General features: G+C 44.9%; 1 long non-coding RNA gene across 1 annotated transcript in view; it reads right to left on the reverse strand.

The window, feature by feature from the left end:
• LOC137636258 (uncharacterized) overlaps positions 1-9,662 on the reverse strand; it is a 62,626-nt gene extending 52,964 nt beyond the window's left edge. The window contains exon 1 of the long non-coding RNA XR_011043009.1: positions 9,531-9,662. This is a non-coding gene — a long non-coding RNA (uncharacterized lncRNA). The remainder of the gene's footprint in view (positions 1-9,530) is intronic.
• Positions 9,663-13,233: the final 3,571 nt, after the last annotated feature.

A 13,233-nucleotide genomic window follows, 5' to 3' on the forward strand; every position in this document is an offset into this window, starting at 1 on the left:
TTGTGGCGGGGCTGGAGGCTTATAGGGCAGAGTTGTAAGGGCCCTGTGGAGGAGGGAGTCCGTGCTGGATTTCCTCCACCTTTCAGCCGTTCGCTCCAAGTCTTGAGGCTCAAACAGGCTCTCCCCCAGGAGGGAGGCATGTCGGAGCCTACACACATCTACGGCGGGGACCTTCGGATGGAATCTCTCGGACACAGCATCGCGACGCTTCAACACCGAGTTGGCCCACAGGGTGGTAACCTGGTGCGCCAAAAACTCGATGGAGCGGGTGCCCGAGAGCAAGAAGGTCTCTAGGGCCTTCCTATTGGTCTCCTTGGACAAGTCCTCCGATCGCAATAGGATGCCCAGAGATCCTAACCAGAAGTCCAGCCACGAAGTGGCCTGCATGGCACACTTAGCGACCTTCTCGTGGTTAAGGATCTCTGCCGCCGAGAACGACACCTGCCGGGCAGAGAGTTTCTCCAAGGGAACTCCCTTCGCCAGCTCCTCCACAGAGTGATGGAGAGGAAGAGCGAGGTTGTGCTCACCCAGGATCTCGAAATACCTCCTCTGCTGAAGGCGAGGAGGAGGGATGAGTTTGTTCCCGGCAGTGGAACGACTGGAGGAGGCAAGAAGTGCGAGCTGAGCATTGGCCCTAGCTCTGGCACTCTTCAGCCCCCGAGACCAGGGCAGAGCTGCACTGGTCTTAGGGGCCTTCCGAACGTCAAACACTTCATCCAGAATCGTGTCTTTGCCTTCAAGGGGGGGGGATGACTGGATCCGTAAGACTGTTAAGTTGCCTTATCAGGCTTAGGACCTGCCAGAAGGTATGTTCGGACTCTTGCTGTTCTCCTCCCTGCGGGCTGGCAGCTAAGTCTCCTGCCCCAGGAATCTCTTCCTGGGGTGATACGTGGACATTCCCCTGGGTAGTCGTGGGTTCCTGACGAATCCTTGCAGAGGATTTAGGGATGGTCTTGGAATCCTTGGGTTCCCTCCTGGGAGGGATACAGGATCCCAACAACGAGGTTCGAGGGGCCCCTTCCTCATGAGACGATTCTCCTGCCTGAAGCGAAGTCTCCCCCCCTGGTGCCGAGGGGAAGACTACCGCCCCACTGGACTCACCTGAGGACGGAAAGGCCTCGTCCACGGGAGAAGGAGAGAGTACTCGTGCAGGAGAGGGGACCCTCGAGACCGACCTCTTGGGAACCAACTTCGCCCTGGGGGAAGTCACCACGAAGTCCACTCCTCTCTTTCTCTTCAGCGTAGGAGAGACAGCCGCTGGTTTGTTACCCTGGCCGGCGAGTGCTGGTTTCATAACCCTCACTAACGCCCGTGCCAGCGGACCAAACCAAGTCTGCTGCTCCAAGAACACAGAGTCCGAAATCCTCGCTAAGGTGAAAGGGATCGGGCGATCCTTTGGAGTGGACACGACGGTACCTGCCTGAAACGAAGGTGGGGAAGAATGCTGTACTGACCTGTCTTCGTCCTACAATACCAACCTGTGCTTGGATGGAGGTGATCCCGAGTGCCGTCTAGGAGCACGCGACCCTGCTGCTACCACCGGCTGTGGGATTCGCCGCGAACTATGGTCGCGCAAAGGCGAATGGTCGCGCGGGTGATCTCGCGGGCGCACAGGCGAGCGGTCGCGCGGGCGAGCGGTCGCGCGGGCGAGCGGTCGCGCGGTCGCGCGGGCGAGCGGTCGCGCGGGCGAGCGGTCGCGCGGGCGAGCGGTCGCGCGGGCGAGCGGTCGCGCGGGCGAGCGGTCGCGCGGTCGCGCGGGCGAGCGATCGCGCGGGCGCGCAGGCGAGCGATCGCGCGGGCGCGCAGGCGAGCGATCGCGCGGGCGCGCAGGCGAGCGATCGCGCGGGCGCGCAGGCGAGTGGGCGTGAGGGTGGGCAGGTAAATGAACACGTGTCCGAGGCGACGAACGCAAGCGATGGCGCGACGGCGAGGGATCGTGCTGCCGCGTAGGTGAAGAAGATCGCTGGCGATAATGACCGCGTGATGGTAAGCGATGGCGAGCAGCATGTGTAGGTGAATGATCGCGTGATAGGGTGCGATGGTGATCAGCATCCGCAAGAGGGCGATCGTTCAGGGTTGTGCGATGAGGAGCAGCATGCGTAAGCGGGCGATCGTGCAGGGTTGTGCGATGGCGAGCAGCATGTGTAGGTGAATGATCGCGTGATAGGGTGCGATGGTGATCAGCATCCGCAAGAGGGCGATCGTTCAGGGTTGTGCGATGAGGAGCAGCATGCGTAAGCGGGCGATCGTGCAGGGTTGTGCGATGGCGAGCAGCATGCGCAGGTGAATGATCGCGTGAAAGGGTGCGATGGTGATCAGCATCCGCAGGAGGGCGATCGTTCAGGGTTGTGCGATGAGGAGCAGCATGCGTAAGCGGGCGATCGTGCAGGGTTGTGCGATGGCGAGCAGCATGCGCAGGTGAATGATCGCGTGAAAGGGTGCGATGGTGATCAGCATCCGCAGGAGGGCGATCGTTCAGGGTTGTGCGATGAGGAGCAGCATGCGTAAGCGGGCGATCGTGCAGGGTTGTGCGATGGCGAGCAGCATGCGCAGGTGAATGATCGCGTGAAAGGGTGCGATGGTGATCAGCATCCGCAGGAGGGCGATCGTTCAGGGTTGTGCGATGAGGAGCAGCATGCGTAAGCGGGCGATCGTGCAGGGTTGTGCGATGGCGAGCAGCATGCGCAGGTGAATGATCGCGTGAAAGGGTGCGATGGTGATCAGCATCCGCAGGAGGGCGATCGTTCAGGGTAGTGGGATGAGGAGCAGCATGCGTAAGCGGGCGATCATGCAGGGTCGTGCGATGGCGAGCAGCATGTGTAGGTGATCGCTGGCGAGCTGGTGATCGCTGGCGAGTTGGTGATCGCTGGCGAGCTGGTGATCGCTGGCGAGCAGAAGGTCGACGCGTGTCCTGTGAGAGGACAGGTGGTGCGGCGCGTTCACGAGCAGGAACGGGAAGATCGCTGGCGCGTTGGCGAACATGGGTTTCTGACACACGCGCAGCACGATGTTGCGTAGCCACAGGACCAGGTGGATGGTGAGCATTGAGTTCAGCAGGAACTAAAGGGTGGTCAGAGACTGCAGGGCGATGGTCCTCAAATGAGCGCTGACGCTCGGAAGAGAGCTGACGAGCAGGAGAGCGCTGGCGAGGGGGGCGAACATCAGGAGAGAGCCGACGAGCAGGTGAGCGTCGGCGAGCAGGAGAGTCTTGGCGAGCAGGAGAGCGCTTGTGCGCTAGCCCTGCTCGCGTAAGGGAAGAATCCCTTAGCCCCGAAGGGACCGTTGCCCGTCGGGTGACGAGTTCTCCAGAAGGCGAAGATCCGGCAGGAGATGGTGAGCGGTCTGCAGAGAGGTTCAAGGAGGGCGGAGCAGTCGGTTGAGGCTGACGAGGAGAGTCCCCCCCGGAGGACGAAGACCCAAAAAGGCGTCTCTTAGTCCCCCTGTAAGGGGAAGGGAGGCCCTTGTGGCGTAGAGGGCGGTGAGCCTTACGGCGGAGGCGGCCTCGGGGGAGATCGTCGGGACCATCGGTCCTCCGAAGGAGAGTCTCCGTCAAAACACTTCCCTCAGAAGGAAGCTGGGCAGCAGTCGAGACCGAAGGACTCACTTCCCCCTTCGAAGGATGCACGGAAGGAGGAGGAGAGCCTAGAGCACCATCACCAGCAACAGCACCTGCGTCGGAAGGCCCAGCCACGTCGGAGGCCTCTGTCACCACGACGTCGACAATAGACAGAGGGTCTACCTCCGCTACCACCGGCGACTGTTTAACAGCGGCCCCCAACGAGACAAGGTCAATAAGAGCGACCCTGGAGGGCAAGCCCTTAAGCCCCAGGGACGACCAAATCTGTAAAAGATCATCACTGGATAAGGCATTATTATCAATAACCTCCCCCGGAGGAGGAGGGGGAACCGCCTCGCTATGGGAGGCGACGCCCTCTCCCCCCACCGAAGGTAGGGAAACAGAACAAGGGCCTGCGCTCCCACTCGGACGACTCTCCTTAGGAGGCGGACGAGGGGGAGCTTCGGAGGAGGTTTGGGCGGCGGAAGAAGAGTCCCGAGAACCTTCCTCCTTCAAGGCTAACCCCGGAGGAGAACGGTCTCTCTTGGACTTCTTCTTACGCCGACGGCCAAACCTCTCCCACTGGGAGGCAGACCACTCCCTGCACTCACGGCACATGTTATCCTGGTCGCACCGTCGGCCCCGACATTGAGGGCAGAGGGTGTGAGGATCCGTAATCACGTCCGACATGAAAGTCCCACAAGGACAGCCGGCAACTCCAGGGCATGTACGCATATTAAATAAAAGAAAATAACTGAAGGTCAACTTCCAACCAATCACACAAGCTGAAAAGAAAAGGCAGAAAATTAAAGGCTGTCACGAAGGCGATGAACAGACACGTCTGATCACCGCCGAGCCAAAAGTGAAGTGAAGCAAGTCACCGGTGTGTGGAGGGGGGAGGGGTAGCAAGCTACCCTTCCCCACCCCCCCGCTAACTAGCGCGGGGGTAATTAACCCTCGTTAAAAACTATTGGCTCGTCATTTCAGCTGCGCTAAAAGTAATACCCTTTGTAAATAGCGTGGTTTGTATTTCGGTTACGGAACAAATATAAAGTTAAAAAGATCAGTGACTGGGGAGGAGACTAAACACTAGTTCACTAAGGACTACGTTTTCAATCTCTCACCGTACAGTGCCTTGGGACGAGAATAAAAACTAAAAAGTTTTATCCTCTCTCCCCGTACAGAGACTTGGGACGAGAGTAAAAAAAAAAAAACTGAATCGAGAACGTTACTCGCTCCCAAACTCCTTGTACAGAGACTTGGGACGAGAATAAAGATCGAATCGTTCTCTCTCTCTCTCTCTCTCTTGTCACTCACAAGAGTATGGCCCACTCACCCTTCGTCAATAACAGGTTATTTGACTAAAGGGAAAAACTGAAAGGACTAAGAAATTGAAAATTAACAAGTTCCTTTAAATTAGTATCTAAAACACTTCAGTTTGAAAGAAGAATGAACAAAACGTCAAAATCGATTTACTCTTTCTGCAAAGTGAAACCGTGATTCTCTCTTTCTCTATCGTAACGATAGAGCGCAAACTGCGTAGCATAAATAAACCAAACGTTAGTTCATCTTTGAAAAAACAGCACGAAGACTATTCAAAGAATATATTTCTTAAAATATTTTCTAAAAAAATATTCATTTCATCACTCTTACAGAGCAACTGTTTTAAACTAAACAAAAATAAAAGTTGAATGGGCTCAACGTTGTTTAACTTCGTTTTCCAAGTTAGGACCGCCTACAGAATAGGTAAAGGCCGCATATAAACAAAAACATAAAATTTATCTTGATGTTTAGTATAAATGGAAAGCTAATCGAAGAGGCCTAATAAAGGCAGGTGAGATATAAAATATAAAATATATAGAGGTAAATCTATAAATATCAACAATAATTTATAAAGTGATAAAATAATTACTAAAAGCCTTTAACACACTTCCGTACACTGAGGGAAGGATCGGCCATCTTTTCTCTATGGAAAAACCAGAGATTAAAAAAAAAACAAGGGCAAAACACTTTTCCTCTCCTTTCAAAAGCATTTCTTTTGAAGATAGTATTGAATAATCCAACACGGCGAAAGCAACAAAACCAAAACCAAGTACTTCACCAATTCGGTCGAAAACTCGAGGTCATAAAGCGAGCGGAACCAACTTGTCGACAAGACCGACAGAGAAGAACTGGAGAAATTGACAAGTATATGCGGTATCTGGCCGATAGTCGGCGCTGGTGGTCACACCCGCAACCTTCACGGCGATCGCTCGCGAGTTTTTGGAATCTGTCGAGCCGTCGGAGACGTCAGCTATTATATATTCACCGGCTAAGTTTAATATTTAAAAACAAGAGATTAGCAGCAATAACAATGGTCAGACATGCATAAAAAAAAACTAGATAAAAGTTGGAAAAATATATGGCTCGTATAATTGACGTGAAATTAAAGTAATGCAATTACCTGTAATCTATAATATATCCCTCCAATAGTCTTTGCTACGACATGGCTCACTTCTCCCCTAAATAAACATTATCTCCTTGCTCCTCTATTCAGGCAATCAGTATTATGGATGTGCTGTGTACACCAACAATGTGGATTATTATTTCTTCGATATTCTTTATTTTCAGATGAGCAACAAAAACTAAACTGCATGGTAAACGGAGTGTTTTAACCCTTTTACCCCCAAAGGACGTACTGGTACGTTTCACAAAACCCATCCCTTTACCCCCATGGACGTACCGGTACGTCCTTGCAAAAAAAATGTTATAAAAATTTTTTTTTCATATTTTTGATAATTTTTTGAAAAATTCAGGCATTTTCCAAGAGAATGAGACCAACCTGACCTCTCTATGACAAAAATTAAGGCTGTTAGAGCAATTCAAAAATATATATATACTGAAAAATGTGCTGGGGAAAAAATAACCCCCTGGGGGTTAAGGGTTGAAAATTTCCAAAGAGCCTGGGGGTAAAAGTGTTAAATATAATCGATTACCAAAATATAGTATACTGTGTATGAAATTACACTAAATTCTTAAATGGATTGAACTCCCCTCCCGGTGATGTCTCAGTTACAATACTTTAATTTCTAGTGAAACTGGATTTCACTATAAGAAATGGACGAGTGCTCATTATTCTGACATTTTCCTCTGTATGATTAATGGTGGACTGGGATATAAAATCTTACGTACCAATACAAACGACTAAAACTTGAAAAGCAATTATTTCCCAAGTTTTTTATTTACTTTTGAGAGAATGATTATGGGTTACACCACATACAGTACATTGCTTGCCTTCGCTTTTAGCAGCTTTTTATTTTTTGTATGATGTGATCATCAGCTGGGTTTTTCAACTAATTAGGAGCTTCCAAATATTTATACTTATGTTTCTGGATGTTGTTTTATTACAGCCATTTTTTCCCATCCAGCTTAAGTTCCACCATGACTACCGTCGGAAGAAGACGTTTTCCGCAGAATATTAAATATATTTTGAAATTTAGTCCACTGTAATTTCTTCCATTTTGGTCATTGATTATGTTTAAAACATTCTCTGTTTCGTACAGTTATACCTTGACATCAAGCATTTTAACATATGAACATTTTGAGATACGAGCCAGCCTCCGAACAAACTTTTGCAGCCAGATACAAGCACGCTTCCAGACGCTAACACAAGATGGCCGAGCGTTCTAAGCCTGCATCACTCAACTTATTCAGTTCACAAGATTGTCAACATCTGCAAACATCTCCTGTGTTGTGTTTCCTTTATTTACGTCATTTTCACTGTATTTGTGAACATTCTTCATAAGTGACGAGTCCTAAGAAAGGGAGTGGCAACGTTGGCAGCGAGAATAAAAAGTCATGATGACGACGGAGACGAAGCAGGAGCATGGTGTTCACGTGAGTGAGTTGCCATGCCACTGCAAGCAAGGTACATCGATTATCGAAGAAAGTAAAAATGAATAAAAAGTTAAAAAAAAATCAAACTAAGTCCAGTTAATTTTAAGTTTAACTTATGCTGTGTAAGGAATATTATTAATAGGAATACCGTCCAACTCTCTCTCCTTCCCTTCCTCCCTCCTCCGCACACAACGCCGTTCACCGCTATCGTCTGTCTTGAAGGTAAGAACTCATAATAAAACCATATTTATTTGTATCACAGTAATCATTTATTATATTGTGTTTGTGTGTAGAATATGTATATACAGTATAACAATTAAAAAGATGTTTTTCCCTATGTTATTATCCATGATTTGGGTGTTCTTAGGGGGCCCGGAACAGATTAAATTGTCAGTTATTGCACATGGGAAAAATTGAATCAAGATACAGTACGAGCAAATTGACTTAAAAGAGCTCTGTCCAGGAATGAATTATATTAGTATCTCCAGGTATACTGTACAGTATATATCTATTGTTGCTCCATATGAATGTAAACCTTCTCCCGAAAATAATGCCCCACATGATTGGTGTACATAGTTCATCCATGTATAGCATGCCGAAATGGAGGAGTAGTGAGATTATACTGTAATATGTTTAAGCAAAGCGAGCGATGTCGGAGTAAAAACTATCTGAGGAATGTAATATAAATTATAGGAAATTACCTAGGATAGTTTAATAGTGACCCACATGGATGCCACTTGCCAGAGCAGTGACGACGTTCATTTGCGAGCAAAGCGGGCCCCGGATGAGTAAAAACCTTTTGAGGGACATGATGTAAACAATAGATAATTATGGTGCTTTAATTACACCCCACTTATACAATCCATATATCGCTCGCTTACGACAAGGTCATAACTCAAAAAAATTTGTTTTTGAGTTACCTATATAGACAAATTCATCTTCAAATGCTGATTTTTTTTGGCAAAAGTTTCATAAGTGTAGCTAAAAAATTGATCGCTAGAGGCGCTAAATGTCCTAACGACATAACATGAGAGTGTTTTAATTGATTAAAATGGCTCTCATGAAAAATAGCTATTTTTGAGTTATGACGACGTTGTCGCGAACGAGCGATATATTTCTAACTGGTTATCTTGCGTTATTATGCATTACTGACCATTACCATTGCTGCAATTCACTCAACGGGATTTCCCCATAAAAAATCCCTGCTTACCACTGGGGTCTCGCATAATTATTCTTATATGGGGGTGGGTTTAAATGCTTAAAAGCCACTCGTGAATGGTAGAAGCAAGGGACAGTGACATTGCCCTAGAGACTGACCACATACAGGTATACACATGAACAGCGACCAAGACCCCTCTCCACACAAGCTAGGACCAATGAGGGCCAGGTAATGGCTGCTGATGACTCAGCAGATAGACCTATAGGCTCCCCCAAAATCCCCCTCCTTAGCTCACAGGCATGGTGAGGTTGCAGCGACTAAAGAAACTAACGAACCTGAGCGGAACTCAAACCCCAGTCTGGCGATCGTCAGTTAGGGATGTTACCACATCGGCCACCACAAACTCATGAAGAGTTGGTTTGCCACAATATCCATGGTCAGAAATGGATAAAACACAAGATAGCGATTAGGAAAAATATATGGTTCATATATTTGGATAGAAATTCAAGTAACATATATTTACCAACACTAGTGAACGGTGCAATTGTATACATATAGTCGGATCTCCTTACTCTGCTTATATGCATTGCCAGTAACTGTAATTTTGTAGAAAGGGGTCTATAATTGGTTTCATTGTAGTGTACCATGTACTACAATACAAAATTACCAATACTACAACATAGACTACTATTAGTGTAGGCTACTAGAACACTGGTAGCCTGCAAACATGGAATTCAATAACTCTGTTGTGATGGATACTTTTAAAAGCTCAATACCATATAGTTTGGTAAATTAATTAATCGAGAATCCTCAATTTACAGATCGACGTTAAAATTTGATAGAAATATCAGCCTGGACGGCTGGAGAGAAAAGCTATCCACCCATTTTGGGTGGCCAAAACTTTTAACCTTACATAATAAAAACCTAAATTATATTTACCAGGTCCAAATATTTCAAATCATCTTCATGTACTTTAGCAATAATATAATTGCTCACAATTCACTGATAAACAATAACTATCAACAAGAGAAAATTTTTTTTTTTTCCATTTTTGAGTCTCGAAGTTGAACTCGAAGGCGAAGTGCAACTTTCTTATGAATGAATAGTAAGAGGAAACATTTTGTTTGGCGATCTGTGATTGGCCCAAGGAGTTTCCGGCGTCCAATGGGAATTCAGGTTACATAACTACATTTTGTTTGGCGATCTGTGATTGGTCAAGGGAGTTTTCCGATGTCCAATGGGAATTCAGGTTACATAACTACATTTGTTGACACTTGACAGATAGTGGCCCAGTGTAAATGATTAGTGCAAAGTGTCTACTTGATATTTTCAAGTTTCTGCCTATTATCCTCATTTCCGGTAAGTATAATAATATTCAGAGTTGATTACCTTGTCATTAATGCAATAGGATATAGGGAATGCTTCTTGTTAGCTCAAAACACTGATATTTTACGAGAAATTATCACAATGTACTTTACATGGAGACACTTCAAGGATCATGTACTTATGTACCAATTTTATTGTCTTTCCTGTCAGCTGATCTCACCTTCCCTCTCTCCAGATTATGAGTACTTATTTGTACTTAGCAAGAACTGGAATTGGGAATATGTAATGCATATGCCACAATGTACTAAGTTTTCATGTTGACACTTCCCTAAGGATCATATACAGATGGACCAAATTACTACCAATTTTGTTGTTTTTTCCGATCAGCTGATCTCACTTTCCTTCTCTCCAGATTATGATTACTTATTCATACATAACACAAACTGAAAATATGATTTTGTAATGCAAATATCATCTGAATATCTATATAAACCATTAATAGAAAAAATAACGCATATAAACTATTATAAAGCTCTATCATCAATATTTACTAATTAATATTTGCCACTTTTAGACTAGCTAAGCTACATATGCCGTTCATTCTTATGATTATAATTCCTATATTCCTTCAAGAATATATTATGTAACAGATTTTGTATGCATTGAAGCTCTTATTATTCTTAACTAGTATACGCGACCTGTCAAACATGACTAAATATTCAGATAGATATGTACGCACACACACCATCTTCTCACACACACACATATATATATATATATATATATATATATATATATATATATATGTATATATATATATATATATATATATATATATATATATATATATATATATAAGCCATATATTATACCCCTCCTAATATCTGGATTCTCTCCATACCTCGGGATCAGAGACCCAAGGGGGAATCAACTCAAAGATAATAGCTGTTGTTAAGACAATGGAACCTCAGTTTTTTGGGCCCGAGTTTGATTCCCCGGTCGATCAGAAGCTATTGTCTTTGAGTTGATTCCCCCTTGGGTCTCTGATCCTGAGGTATAGAGAGAGTCCATAAACTACGAGTATAATGTATGGCATATATGAATATGAAAAACGGATCTTAATGTGCAATATATATATATATATATATATATATATATATATATATATATATATATATATATATATATATATATATATATATATATTGTGTGTGCGTAAGTACATATGTAAATGAATTTATGAGTGAAGGAAATATACTGTGCATTAATGTTTATTTGTTCTTATATATAATTCAGTAAACCATATTTATTACAGGTTCAGACCGTGCAGCACCCTCACCGACTACAGTCGTACTGGCGTGTGTATATCTCCCATGTAGGCCTAGTCCACAAAGAAGTATTAAGGTAAAGTAAATGCTGAACTGAAATGATTTAATATTGTTTTCAAAATATTATTTTTATGAAGCATATATTTTTAGAAAGTATAAAAAAGATAAACTTAAACAGTATACAATACTTGTTTCAAAGTTTGCTGTTAGGCGTTATAAATTATCGCATAAAAAAGACAAAGAAACGCAATAGGCCTACACTTGTTTTAAAGTCTGTTATTAGGAATTGAAAATGATCACTGAATATGTAAAGTAGCCTATCATCATCCAAGCGTTATGGTCCAGTAGGTTTTCTTCTCCTTCCTAACCTCACCTGCTCTAGAAGAAATATTCTTTCTTAACCCCATGGAAATTGCAAAAGATACCCCTAGCAAGTAGGCTTTCACTCCCTGATCATGACAATGGCGAGGTTATGTAACCCAAATCCATTTAGTTGAGTGATTACAGTTCGTAAAACCAGTTAGTTGACGTACGAGCAAGTGGCCTAGCCAATGGTTCTAAGTAGTCATATTCAAATAATAAACTAACTTAAAGAATTTGCAAAATAATATTTCACTTGAATCAAAAATCTCTGAAAGGTTAGGTTTCCTCGTCGGCTCGACAAAACGTTGGGTTTGTTCGTCAGCTCGTTTAAATGTCAGGTGTGCTCGCCAGCTCGCCAAAACGTTACGTTTGCTCGTCAGCTTGACGAAACTTTAGGTTTGCTCGTCAGCTTGTCAAAACGTTAGGTATGCTCGCCAGCTCGCCGAAACGTTACGTTTACTTGTCAGCTTGACGAAACTTTAGGTTTGCTCGTCAGCTTGTCAATACGTTAGGTATGCTCGTCAGCTCGTTGAAACGTTAGGTTTGTTCGTCAGCTTGACGAAACTTTAGGTTTGCTCGTCAGCTTGTAAATACGTTAGGTATGCTCGTCAGCTCGTCGAAACGTTAGGTTTGTTCGTCAGCTTGACGAAACTTTAGGTTTGCTCGTCAGCTTGTCAATACGTTAGGTATGCTCGTCAGCTCGTCGAAACGTTAGGTTTGTTCGTCAGCTTGACGAAACTTTAGGTTTGCTCGTCAGCTTGTCAAAACGTTAGGTATGCTCACCAGCTCGCCGAAACATTACGTTTGCTCATCAGCTTGACGAAACTTTAGGTTTGCTCGTCAGCTTGTCAAAACGTTAGGTATGCTCGCCAGCTCGCCGAAACGTTACGTTTACTTGTCAGCTTGACGAAACTTTAGGTTTGCTCGTCAGCTTGTCAATACGTTAGGTATGCTCGTCAGCTCGTCGAAACGTTAGGTTTGTTCGTCAGCTTGACGAAACTTTAGGTTTGCTCGTCAGCTTGTCAATACGTTAGGTATGCTCGTCAGCTCGTCGAAACGTTAGGTTTGATCGTCAGCTTGACGAAACTTTAGGTTTGCTCGTCAGCTTGTCAAAACGTTAGGTATGCTCACCAGCTCGCCGAAACATTACGTTTGCTCATCAGCTTGACGAAACTTTAGGTTTGCTCGTCAGCTTGTCAAAACGTTAGGTATGCTCGCCAGCTCGCCGAAACATTACGTTTGCTCATCAGCTAGACGAAACTTTCGGTTTGCTCGTCAGCTTGTCAAAACGTTAGGTATGCTCGCCAGCTCGCCGAAACGTTACATTTGCTCGTCAACTTGACGAAACGTTAGGTTTGCTCGTCAGCTCATCGAAACGCTAGGTTTGTTCATCAGCAGAGTTTCGTCCTGATTGTTTTCAGTAAATAAATTGCCAAGTTCATTATAGCTGTTGCATATACCGTCAGACCCATCAGCAAATGATAAAAACATTTATTATATAGGATGAACCAGATTGGATCGGTGAAACATTCTAAATTCATATTTGTTTCTCTTACGTTCAAAATTTTTGTTGCTCATGACTGGTTCAGTAAATAAGAAATAGAGATAGGTGCTTTTAGTTGTTA

This window comes from Palaemon carinicauda, unplaced genomic scaffold (genome assembly GCF_036898095.1).
Source record: "Palaemon carinicauda isolate YSFRI2023 unplaced genomic scaffold, ASM3689809v2 scaffold260, whole genome shotgun sequence".
Taxonomy (NCBI): Eukaryota; Metazoa; Arthropoda; class Malacostraca; order Decapoda; family Palaemonidae; genus Palaemon; species Palaemon carinicauda.